The 12,380-nt window shown below is 37.4% G+C and overlaps 1 pseudogene; it reads right to left on the bottom strand.

Moving 5' to 3' along the window:
• Positions 1-739: 739 nt before the first annotated feature.
• Positions 740-1,787, bottom strand: LOC141829103 (uncharacterized; annotated as a pseudogene).
• Between the last annotated feature and the right edge of the window lie 10,593 nt (positions 1,788-12,380).

Below are 12,380 nucleotides of genomic sequence, written 5' to 3'. Positions count from 1 at the left end.
CCAATAAAGGCTGAAAATAAATAGACTTCCTATTCCCTGAAAAGATAGGAACTCCCAAATACAAAATAGGTCTAACTCCTTCTCTAAATCCAGACTCCATAGAGATTTACAATTTCCTATCAGCAGAAATCTGCTTAGCAGGATAAAAAGAGCTCTTTGAAATATTTACCAATTGTCCCGAGCACTGCATATAGGAGTTCAAGAAAGCCATAATTTTTTTTAACACAGTTAATAGAGTCATTCATGAAAATCATAACATCATCCGCATAAGCTAAGTGAGAAATTCTGAAATCGCATCTCGTAGCAAAAAACATCTGTGGAAATCTGCTAAATAAGTCCTCCAAACCTCTTTAAAAAAATTCAACCGCAATAATAAAAAGCAAAGGGGAAATAGGATCCCCTTGTCGAAGCCCTCTCTTTGAGTGAAAGAAACCTGCTAGTTGCCCATTGATGCGTACCGAGAACCAACAATCCACAATGCATCTTCTCAATATATCAATCACCCCCTCTGTAAAACCGAAGGCCTCCATGATTTGAAACAAGAAATCCCACTGAATTCTATCATATGCCTTGGCCATGTCAAGCTTCAGAATTAAATTGCCACCTCGAACATGATAATTCAACTTATGATATAGCTCTTGGGCCATCAAGATATTGTCAGAAATTATTCTACCTGCCACAAAACCACTCTACATAGGGGAGATAATTTTATCTAAAATCCTGCTCAACCTGTTCACCATCAATTTGGAAATAATCTTGTTCGATACATTGCATAGACTGATAAGCCAAAAGTCTTGCCACCTTTGAGCATTATCAATTTTGAGAATAAGCACAATTGTGGTAGCCGCCATACCACATGGTAGAGATCCCCCTGCATGAAATCCAACACTGCATCAAATACATCAAATTTAATAATCTCCCAACAGGCCACATAAAATGCTACAGAAAAAACATCTGGCCCCGCCGCACTTTCCTCACACATATTCCAGACCACCTGCTTGATTTCCTCCATAGTAGGCAAGACTGATAAGGCTATGTTTTCCTCAGTACTGATAAATCTTGGAATATGTTCCATGCTTGCTGTACTTCGCTCCACATCCTCCCCAACTAGTAACTTCTCAAAAAAATTACGCCTGATGCTTGGAGTAACTCCGGTTTCTCTATACACACCCCATCCTGCCAAATTCGAAAAATGCGACCCGCCATCCTCCTCTTCTGAACTAAATGATGAAAGAATTTTGTATTTCTATCATTTTCTCCCATCCACCTAACTGCTGCCTTTTGTTTCCAGAAAACCTCCTCCATGTATAGAGTTTTTTGTAAAGATGCTTAAGACTTAGCGATCTGAATTTTATTCTCCACTATTGGATCCGCATCAAAGGTTCGTTCAGCCATAGTAAACTCAGTCTCAGCCGCTTGCACCTTCTCATGAATGTTCCTAAAAACATCTTTATTCCACCACTTTAAATGATTCTTCAATCTTTTCAATTTAGCCTGTAATTTCTGCATGCCAAACTCATGACAAGGAAGCATCTAATTCAAACGAACAGTAGGAAGAAAACTATCATGTTTTATCCACATACTCTGAAACCGAAAGGAAGCCTTCGAAAGCACAAAAGAAGGAAATGACAATAACAGCGGACAGTGATCCGATGTGGCTCTACTCAAATGTTCCACTTTAACACCAAACTCTTTAGCACTCCAGGATGAAGACAACAATACCATGTCCAATCTTTTCCATACTCTATTATTAGTCCATGTGTACGCATCACCCACAAATCCAGCATCCAGTAATCCCGCCATCATTATAAAGTTATTAAAGTCCCTAACAGCCCCTGGCTTTGATAAGACTCCTGCAGAATGTTCTGTAGGCCCTGTAATAACATTAAAATCTCCCCCTACTATCCACAACTCATCCACCGCCGGTCTAGCCTCCAATAAATTTTCCCACAACTCCTTTCTTCCATTACTATCACACTTCGCATATACTACAGTAACAAATAAGTAACCAGGAAAAAGATGAGAAGACAACTTCATATGCAGAAACTGATCCTGATCTATAAGCACAGAGCATTCAATATTTTGATCACATAAAAACCATATCTTTCATGAGCAATTAGACACAACATAATCGAAATCCAATCTTCTAGTCATGAAAACCACATCAAGCGAGATAAAATGCTCCAAAATTCCCATGAAATTTATTCTATGCATCTTTAACATATTTGATTTTGTAAACATGAGTTCTTACCTAAACTACATGAAACACATCACTCATTGGTACCCAAAAGCTAGTTTCACTAACATTTTATAAATATTTCTTAGGGACTCATACTTGTCTTATTTTACCCTCAGTGATTGGTTTGTTGGGTGACCCTTGTCTTCCTACTAGAGAAATATATGCAAACTCTTTAGGCTTGTATCCTATTCCAGCCTTATTGTAAACCGCTCTTTGACTGTTTAGGATCATATCAAGGTATTTTGACCCATTTAAAATTTTTTTAAAATAATTTCTTAATTCAACTACTTCATCCTTTAACTTAGCATTTTCTTCATTAATTGCACTAGAGTAACTAGATTCACATGCATTGTTCCTAATTGTCCTAAGTTCCTTCTTTAATGCCTTAACCTTAGACTTCGATTTATCCAAAGCATTTTTAAAATAAGCAATAGTTCTATAAAGAAAATTTGCTTTGACAGAATCCATTACCTCATCTTCACTTGATGAAGATTTGTCGCTACTTGATTCTTCCTACTTACTTGAGGTCTCTTGGTCACCTTCACGTCCCATCAGTGCCATGTGTCTAGTGATGTGGCATAGCTCTTCATCATCCGATGAGTCGCTACTCGATGTATCCCATGTGGCTTGGGCCACCATGACTTCCTTTCTTCTTTTTCCTTTCCTTTCTTCTTTCTTCTTCCACTCCGGACAATTTGTCTTGACGTTCCCTTTCTTATTGCATACATAACAAGTTACATTAGGGTTAAAATTCAAATTTTGAATTTTACCTCGTGATGAAGTAAACATTTTCTTGACATCTCTCCTTGTGAATCTCCTTGATTTTCCCATCATCTTCTTGACGTAGTGGGCTATTTCTTTGACTGACATCTCCTCGTCGCTATCCGAAGATTCCCGGTCGGAGTCAGATGAGGACTCCTCCTTCTTTTCCCTCTTCTTCTTTTTTGCAACCAAAGCTATACCTTTCTCTTTGGTAGACCCATTAGCTTGTTCATGCAGTTCAAATTCATAAAATAGTTCATCTAGTTTAATGACTGAAAGATCCCTAGATACTTTATAAGCATCTACCATTGATGCCCATAAAGTAGTTCGGGAGAAAGCTTGTAAAACATACCTCACTAGATCGCGGTTGTCGATCTTCTCTCCTATGTCGTGAAGACCGTTCACGATCTCCTTAAATCGCCCGTGCATTTGATTTACCATCTCATTGGGCTTCATGGTGAAGGTTTGGAGTTGTCCTACCAAGAGATCTCTCTTGGCTCGTCTTGATTCGTTTGAACCTTCGTTTAATTCGATGAGCTTCTCTTAAAGCTCTTTGGCCGAGTTGAATGGTCCGACCTTGCTCAGTTGTTCTTTGGAAAGCCCGCATTGCAAAGTGGTTGTGGCTTTTGCATTTGCTTGAGCCTTCTTGCATATATCCTTCGACCATTTCTTGGTAGGTAAAGTTGTTCCAGATGCATCCTTGAGTTTTTCAAACCCATCTACAACACTAAACCAATTTTCAATGTTATTCATTAAATAGTATTCTATCCTACCTTTCCAATACGCGAAGTCATTGCCATCGAAGTAGGGCGGTCGTGCAGTGTTGTATCCCTCTTGAAACGCCATAAATGATTTTGGTTGAGCGTTGGTTCTTCCGAAGGTAACCTGCTCTGATACCACTTGTTGGGATCGGTGCGTTCACTAGAGGGGGGTGAATAGCGATTTTCTTTCTTTCCTACGAAATCGTTAGCGGAAGCAAAAGAACAAAAATAAGATAAAAGAAGACAATCGCTAACTCGTTCGATTTACTTGATATCCACCTCTACGAGGTGACTAGTCCAAGGATCCACACACATAGCACCCTTCCACTATGAAAAACCTCTCCTTTTCAAAGAGCACTTTGAAGGCGGAGAAACCCTTACAAATCAATCTCTTCCTTGTACAAGATTAGTAGTGAGGTTTAGAGGAAGAGAAATGAAGATTACAAAAATTAGAGTTCGTGCAAGAATAAAAGAATGTGAATCACCCCTTCTCCAATCGTCAAACTGCATTTTTATAGAATTCCGTACATCAGTCGACTGCTCCAAGGGCCAGTCGACTGATGAGCTTCAACGGCTCTTTAATCTGCATTTAATCTGCCAGTTGTTGCCCCAACGTTCACCAGTTGTTGCCCCAACGGTCACCTAGCAGTCGACTGCCCATGAGTAGTCGGCTGCTCTAGTCGACTGATCCACTCGACTGATTTTTCTGTGACTTCGGTGTGCTTCTGATCAACCACCAGTCGACTGGTCAATCTAATCAGTCGACTGATTTGTCAGTCGACTAGTGACGAACTGGTCAGTCGACTGATCAAGCTGAAACTCCCCTTTCAGCTTTTTCTTCAGCCCTTAGCCTTGATGCAAGCCTTCAAACGTCTTCCACAAGCCTCGTGCCCTTCCTTGCACTAGCTTGAGACGTTTCTCTCAGCTTCGTCATGCTAAGTCTTCCTTTGCCAAGAGGCCGCGCCTCCAGGACTTCATCCTTTGCCAAGAGGCCTCGCCTCCGGGACTTCACCTTTGCCAAGAGGCTGCGCCTCCGGGACTTCACCATTTGCCAAGAGGTCGCGCCTCCGGGACTTCACCATTTGCCAAGTCTTCCAACCTCGACTTTCCTGTGAACTCAATTCACACACGTTAGATCACCAACATTGCCTAACTTAAACTCATTTTAGTCAAACATTAAAATCCAATTCACTTGGGGCAAGATTGCACCAACATCCATGACCAAGATGACTTGAATACCGCAAGTCAAAGGAAACTCGCACTTAAGTTGCATTGAGATCTTCATTGACATATGAATCGAACCATATGAAGTCTCATGGCAGGTCACTCCAATGAACTGGTTACCTTTAACCAGCATCCACGTTTAACTCTCAACATCTAATATCGACAGCAGTGAGATCAGCTGCTTAGCTAACCAAGGAGTCTAAACGTGCTAGTCTTGACAGAATCGATGACGTCCGTGCTCATCAATTCCTTGACTAGGGATAATTTCAATACGTTCATAATTGCACATGTAGAGATGCTTACGAGTTGTGATCCAATAATAAATTCTCTCATGCTATGAATCGTATTGTGGACATTTAGTATTCGAATTTAAGATCCGATCAAACACATATGGAATGTGCACTCAAATAGTGAATTGCTATTTATCCAATAAATAATATAACCGTAAGGCGATTGTCTTAGGACACCTCTCAAATCTTACATACACCTTCTAAGAGATGTTTTATTAAGATGTCAAAGTATAAGCGTTCATGACCAAAATGACTTGACTACCTCAAGTCTAAGGAAACTTGTACTCGGATTCTATTGAGATCTTCATTGACATATAAAGAACCATATGAAATCATCGCAAGTTACATCCGATAAACTAGCTACTCTTAACTAGCATCCATATGTTAACTCTTAATATCCCTATATTTCTAGTCAGTGAAGATCAACTGCTTGGATAAATCAAGGTATAAGCATTTTTTTTTTTGTACTTCTTGTTTGTATTTATTTTTTCATTACATACTAATCATTTGTAAACATGAGCATGATTCAAATAAGCATCTATTTACCCTTCTAGTCGCTTCTATGATGTTCTAAGAAAACACATACATCAAATCAACGTGTAAGATCCAATTTAAACTCTTTGCACAAACATTGAAACTTAAAAATTGAATGCAACTGCTTAACGCATCATTGCACCACTGCATGTGTCATGGAAATGCATATGTTCGAAGAGGACAAGGGTTCGAATCCTGGCAAAGCCAGGCAATACCATCTTGCGTCGTAACCAACTGCACTTTCTCGATTTACCTCCTCACAGATGGTCGTGGGGCCGACCGTGTGAGACCGCTAAGGTGGCGGATCCACCTTTGCAGAAAAGAAGAAGAAATGCATATGTTCACAAGGGAGACTTTTTCAACTTGTTAAAAGGGAAGAGCTTCACCTTACTAAAAATTCAACTCGAGGATACAATTTCATTCCCAAATGGCCCAAATCAAGAGGATTCGATGGTAACTAGCCTAGATTGAGTGAACTCGAGCCTACGAGTTTGGATAAGGAGAAGTTATTAGATTGAAGGGAGTTTCAGGTTCTTCAAGTGAAAATAAGTTTTAGAGTTAAACCTTTTTTATTTTCTTATTTATCATATTATTTATTTCTAACTTAAATTAGTTGTCAAATGTACAAAAAAAAAAATATTAGTTACCCTTTTATAATTAATGATAATTATATTAGTTTGATGTTTAATTAATGTATTTAAATTAATAATTTTTATTTGACAAGCTTGACGTTGAATGTGCTATCACTCATAAGGATGTACTAGAGTTTGTTATGGATTAGATGTGAATGAAATTGTGCAAGTTGTCATTCCACTTATGAGCATACAGATTCATCACCATGCATTAAATTGTGATTTTGCAGTTTGAGATTTAGGATCTAGAATTTTCATTATCATAGAGCCGATCGTGTAAAACCGCTAGGATAATCGATTCCACTTTTTACTGAAGTAATTTTACAATTTGTGTGAATGATATTAATAGCCTACATTTACCAAGAGTTTTTTTTAAAATCTTATTTATTATATAAAATTTTATTATCCTACACATTCATCCACAAATATTTCATAAGCATCTAATATTAATTATTTTTTAAACTTTCACTTCCTTAAATCTAAACACTAAATTTTAAATCCTAAAAAAAAATTAATACTCTTCAAAGATAAAATCCGCTACGTCGCCAATAACCCCACACAATCAATCTCACAACCATATATGAAGAAGTAAATCGAGAAACTGTAATTGACCACAACATATGAATGTTCATGAATGGATAGATATATAAGATAATATGTTACTTTATATATCTCTATCATTTTTCAGACTATTCTGCAACACTAATAATTAACATTAAAAAAACAACAATTTTCAGTTTAGAAGACCAGATTGTTGCTACATCACATGGGCAAATTCGATAGTTGATTCATTCGTTCTTAAACACTTGTATGATAGGTCTATTATCCATCTTGCTACATTCCACCAAGATACGTGACACATCCCCATATAGCACCGCTGCACCTGTACAAGGAAATTGTATTGCAGAAGCAAAAGTAACCTTCCTGATATTAAGAAAGAGCAAAAAACAGTAGTAGATCACCAAGTGGGCATGGACAAAAAATGCATTATTTTTAGCAAGAACAAAAACAAAAAGGGGGTCAGGAGCTTTCTCTTCAGTCTGTTTCTGTGGAGTTAAACTGCCCCGTCTTAGTCCATCTTTGGATTGCTTAACACCGTATTCCCTGAAACAAAGAACATATTGCAGGATTATTTCCCATTTACTATTTTATAAATATAAATGGCCTAAAACTATATATCTTAATAAATTCTCGAAGCCTATGATTCCTTATTCTTTTTTTTTAAACAAAAATATATATATGTTAAGGTTAAGAATTCACAGTTTAATTTTAAAATAGAATGATAGTAATGCAGCATAAGAAATCACACAATAAAAACCTCAAACTCTCAAACAATAAAGAAGATTAAAACTTAATTATTCCAAAATTCTCTAACAAACCTTTTTTTAAAATTTAAACAAAGAAACAATTAAAATCTAAAAAAAATAAGGTTTTAAAAAGTTCATAGTTTCCCTAACCAACTATAATTTAACCCCAAACAAGTTGTTAGGACTTTATTTCATCTCACAAACTTTGTGGAACATAACTTCTTTGGGATCCTTTGTTAGGTGATATAAGAGAGAAACCAACATAATTTTTTTTTTCTAATTTTAATCAACATTTACTTGTTCTCTTACTTTTTCAATCATCCCTTTCAATATTTTAAAAAGGTGCAAATTCTCTATGTGGCTCCCATGTGACGGACAATATACAAAGATCCAACGTGCAAAGACTCAAATATCTTTAGTTTAAAAATTAAACTAATGTTTTAATAAGTTTGTAAATTAAACGTCCACGTATTAGGTTCAATTTATGTCACAATAAGGAAGCAAATGTTTATATAAAATTTCTTATTGAAAAATTTCTAGAGCTCATGAATGCATAAGTATCCTCCGTAATTTTATAATTATTATTGTTGAGTCTACAAGATGCATTAGTTTTATAATAATCAGTGTTCAACTCCATAGTTTTAAAAAGCAAAGCGTAAGGTCCCCAGGGCAATGGTGTCGCAGTAGGACATCCAGATTGTCACCCAGACACTTGCGATTCGATCCCCAGCTACGGCGCATTTGCAGAAATTTTTCTCCAAATGGAGAGCGCAATCAAAGGATGTTGGATGTCTGACTTGGCCGCTGCGTACACTTCCCGATTTACCCTGATGACCAGTGGAAAACTTTTATGGGACTGGATCGGTCATCCCCAGAGATAGTCAATGAGACTAACTGGGATTTATCATTTTTTTTTTAAAGCAAAGCATAAGCGACCACCTAGATGGTTTTCCTACAGGACCACTTTGCTTTAGTGGCTAGGTCACCCCTGTTAGGCGATCCTTTTCAAATGCAATCTAAGTAGATCCCCTAGGCAGTTCAAATGAGTCTCAAGATTTTTTTCCCCCTAAGCTGTTTATTATTATTTTTGGAAACGTAAACAATATTAAGGAACCAATAGAAAACGTACAATTTAGGAGTTCAAAGATCTAAACATGCGTTTGGATCTTTATGAATATCCTATCAAGATTTAGCACACTGCCATTAAAATTACATCAGTTCCTAGCTTACCAAATAAGGTACACCATGCATCACATTACCAGCACCCTTACCTATCAAGACTCATAACATTCGCTTCGCCATGCCCATCTCTTGTCACATGCCTAAACAAGTGCGTACTCAGGTCCACAATTCCCTACTAATCATAAATCTAAAGAAAATAGCTCCTGTGTCTCATCCTCCCTCTGGCATGAGGAACATGTCTTACATTGCACATGAGGTAGTTTGTCCTTGGTTTGTAACCTTCCATGAGCTGATAGCCAAAGCACAAAGCAATGCTCGGCATGATGACCCAAATATGCTTGCATAGGAACCTACTGGCTCTGTGTATACCAGGAGCTGAGTAGGGATATTATTTACTCCGCCATGCTTGATCAACTTAGAATGGCATTCCGAACCTGCAACTGACACTTGACAAACAAAGAGTCTCATGCCTTTGGTTGCCATGCCCAGAGATAGATCAACTCATGTAACCGTACCCAGAGGGTCTCATGTTGTATGTTCCACAAGGCTCTGGTAAGCAATGTTGTTCCATGCTTGAAGATCTCTCAATCCATCCCGCTTCCTTCTTTGGAAGGCACATAGCAACCAAGGAGATAGATGGGTATTTGGATGTTCAAAAAAAAATTGATCAGTAGGTGGGGTGTATCTTATCCACAACACCACTGGCAACCGGTAGAATAAAAAGCTAAAAACACTCAATACCTTACTTCTCGACATAAGATAAAGTATATCTCAGCCAAGAAGCTAGTCGGCCTACCATGGCCTCAATCAAAGCTCCATAGTCCCTGCAGTACACAGCCTCTCCGCCACCAAAGGGATGCCCAAGTATCTAAAAAGAAAAAAAACTAGATGGAAGCTTGAAATCTCCAATAGTTTACTCTTCGTGTGTCCATCAATGCCAGCCACGTAGATGTCCCCTATTTATAGCAATTGAGAAGGAGGTGGTGACAACACACTCTATATTCCAGTCTATGTATAGCAAAGGAAATCTGAAGTTATATAGAGCAGCCCTCAGGAAGTTCCACTCAACCACATCACAAGTTTTCTGAAAACCATGTCATAAGCTTTCTGAATGTCTACCTTAAGGACACACCTTGGAAAAACTCGCTTTCTTGCATATTTCTACAGCAGCTCCTATGGAGGTGGATATTATTGTAATGAATCTCCCTCGGATGAAAGTTGTTGTGCACGATCTAGTGTATTGCCAATAACTCCTGCCATCTGTGTCATCAGGATCTTGAAAATGACTTTATGCTGCCAAAATCAACCGCAGGTTATCACACATCTGTGCTTAGTTGCTTCTCATAATTGTTGGAAGATGGTGGACTCTCAAAAACTTACTAGGAAGGGAAGAGGAATAAAATTGGAATAACTTGTATTGCAAAAGACTTCTCTTACAAAAAATGACTTGTTATCAACCTTACATGACATGAGTATTTATACTACTCATTAGACACTTCTAGACCACTTAGCATTAATTAGATACATGAATTTATTCTACATGAATTACAAGATTCATGTTTCACTTGGTTCATGTATTTCAAGCATTTATTGTGGATGTATTCAAGTTTAATTGAACTTTCTAACACTCCCCCTTAAACTTGAATCTTCCTTACTCCAAGCATGAACCTTAATCTTTGAAAATCATCAAATTTGAGTGGCTTTGTAAGAATATCAGCAACTTGATCCATAGTCCTCACATATTGAAGTTCAACTTCTTTCTTTGCAATGTATTCTCGAATAAAGTGATATCTTGTGTCAATATGCTTGCTGCGTTCATAAAATACTGGATTCTTTGCCAAACTTTGAGCTGACTTATTATCCATCATGATCTTCGTAGCATCTCCTTGTTCGACATGAAGTTCCTTTAATAACCTTCTCAACCATATAGCATGACAAGTACAAGAAGTAGCTGCAACATACTCGGCTTCACAACTGGACAATGTCACAATAGCTTGTTTTTTTGAACTCCATGAAATTGCATTATTTCCCTTAAAGAATATAAAACCAGTTGTGCTTTTTCTATCATCAATATCTCCAGCAAAATCACTATCACAATAACCCATCAACTTGTAGTTGTTAGCGGATGAATAAAGAATACCATAATCAAGAGTACCTTTAATATAACGAAGTATTCTCTTTGCTGCTAACATGTGAGATTGAGTTGGATTCTCCATAAATCGACTCATAACTCCAACTGCAAATAAGATATCAGGTCTTGTACATGTCAAATATCTTAAGCTCCCAATAAGACTTCTAAAAGAAGTTGGATTAATCTTTTCTTCTTCTTGCTTTGCTTTGGATAGTTGTGCACCAAATTGCATAGGAGTATCCACTGATTTGCAATTGAACATATTGAATTTCTTAAGAACCTCCTTCGCATATCTTTCTTGAGAAATAAAAGCTCCATCCTTCATTTGCTTAATTTGAATTCCCAAGAAATATGTCATGAGTCCCATGTCAGACATCTCAAATTCATGACTCATCATTGTTCTGAATTCTTCAATCATTTTCTGGTTGTTTCCTGTAAAGATAAGATCATCCACATAAATGCAAACAAGTAAGAAATTCTGACCTTCTTCTTTCATATAGAGTGCATACTCATGGGTGCATCTCAAGAAACGATTTTCTTGTAAGCAACTATCAAGTCGATGGTTCCAAACTCTTGGTGCCTGTTTAAGCCCATAAAGTGCCTTCTTTAGTTTCAAGACCTTATCTTCATGCCCTTTAGCCACATATCCAATAGGTTGTTCAATGTAAACATCCTCATTAAGATAACCATTAAGAAAAGCAGATTTAACATCTAACTGATAAATCTTCCAATGCTTTTGAACAACAAGAGATATCAATAAACGAATTGTCTCTAATCGAGCTACCGAAGCAAATACCTCATCATAATCAATACCTTGTTTTTGCTTATAGTCTTTAGCAACAAGTCTTGCTTTATACCTTTCTACTTCTCCATTGGCATTCCTCTTTGTCTTGTATACCCATTTGACTCCAATAGTCTTATGGTCTTTCGGAAGAGATACTAACTCCCAAGTATCATTCTTCACAATAGCTTCAATTTCTTCATTCATGGCTTCTCTCAATTTTTCATCTTCTTTTGCTTCTTCAAAGCTCAAAGGTTCAACATCTGCAAGTAAACATAATAAATTCATTTCATCAATAGCATGAGTCTCATTGTAAATATCATCAAGGCTTCGATATTTTGGAGTCTTTTCTCCTGAAGATGATCCTGGTGTAATTGATAACTCAGGTGTATGTGGAGTTGTTGGTGGAGTAGATTCCTCTTCGACTTCTTGTTCCATATCAAAGGAAAGAAATCATAAGACCCTTCTTCCTTGGAACTCCAATCCCACGATGCATCTTCATCAAATTCGACATCTCTGCTAACCATAAATTTTTCT

The sequence above is a fragment of the Curcuma longa genome, chromosome 5 (assembly GCF_044706935.1).
Source record: "Curcuma longa cultivar G26 ecotype Majalengka, Jawa Barat chromosome 5, ITB_CL_G26_1.1, whole genome shotgun sequence".
Lineage (NCBI taxonomy): Eukaryota > Viridiplantae > Streptophyta > Magnoliopsida > Zingiberales > Zingiberaceae > Curcuma > Curcuma longa.
The sequence above is the reverse complement of the archived record's forward strand: the minus strand, read 5'-3'. Positions and strand labels throughout refer to the sequence as shown.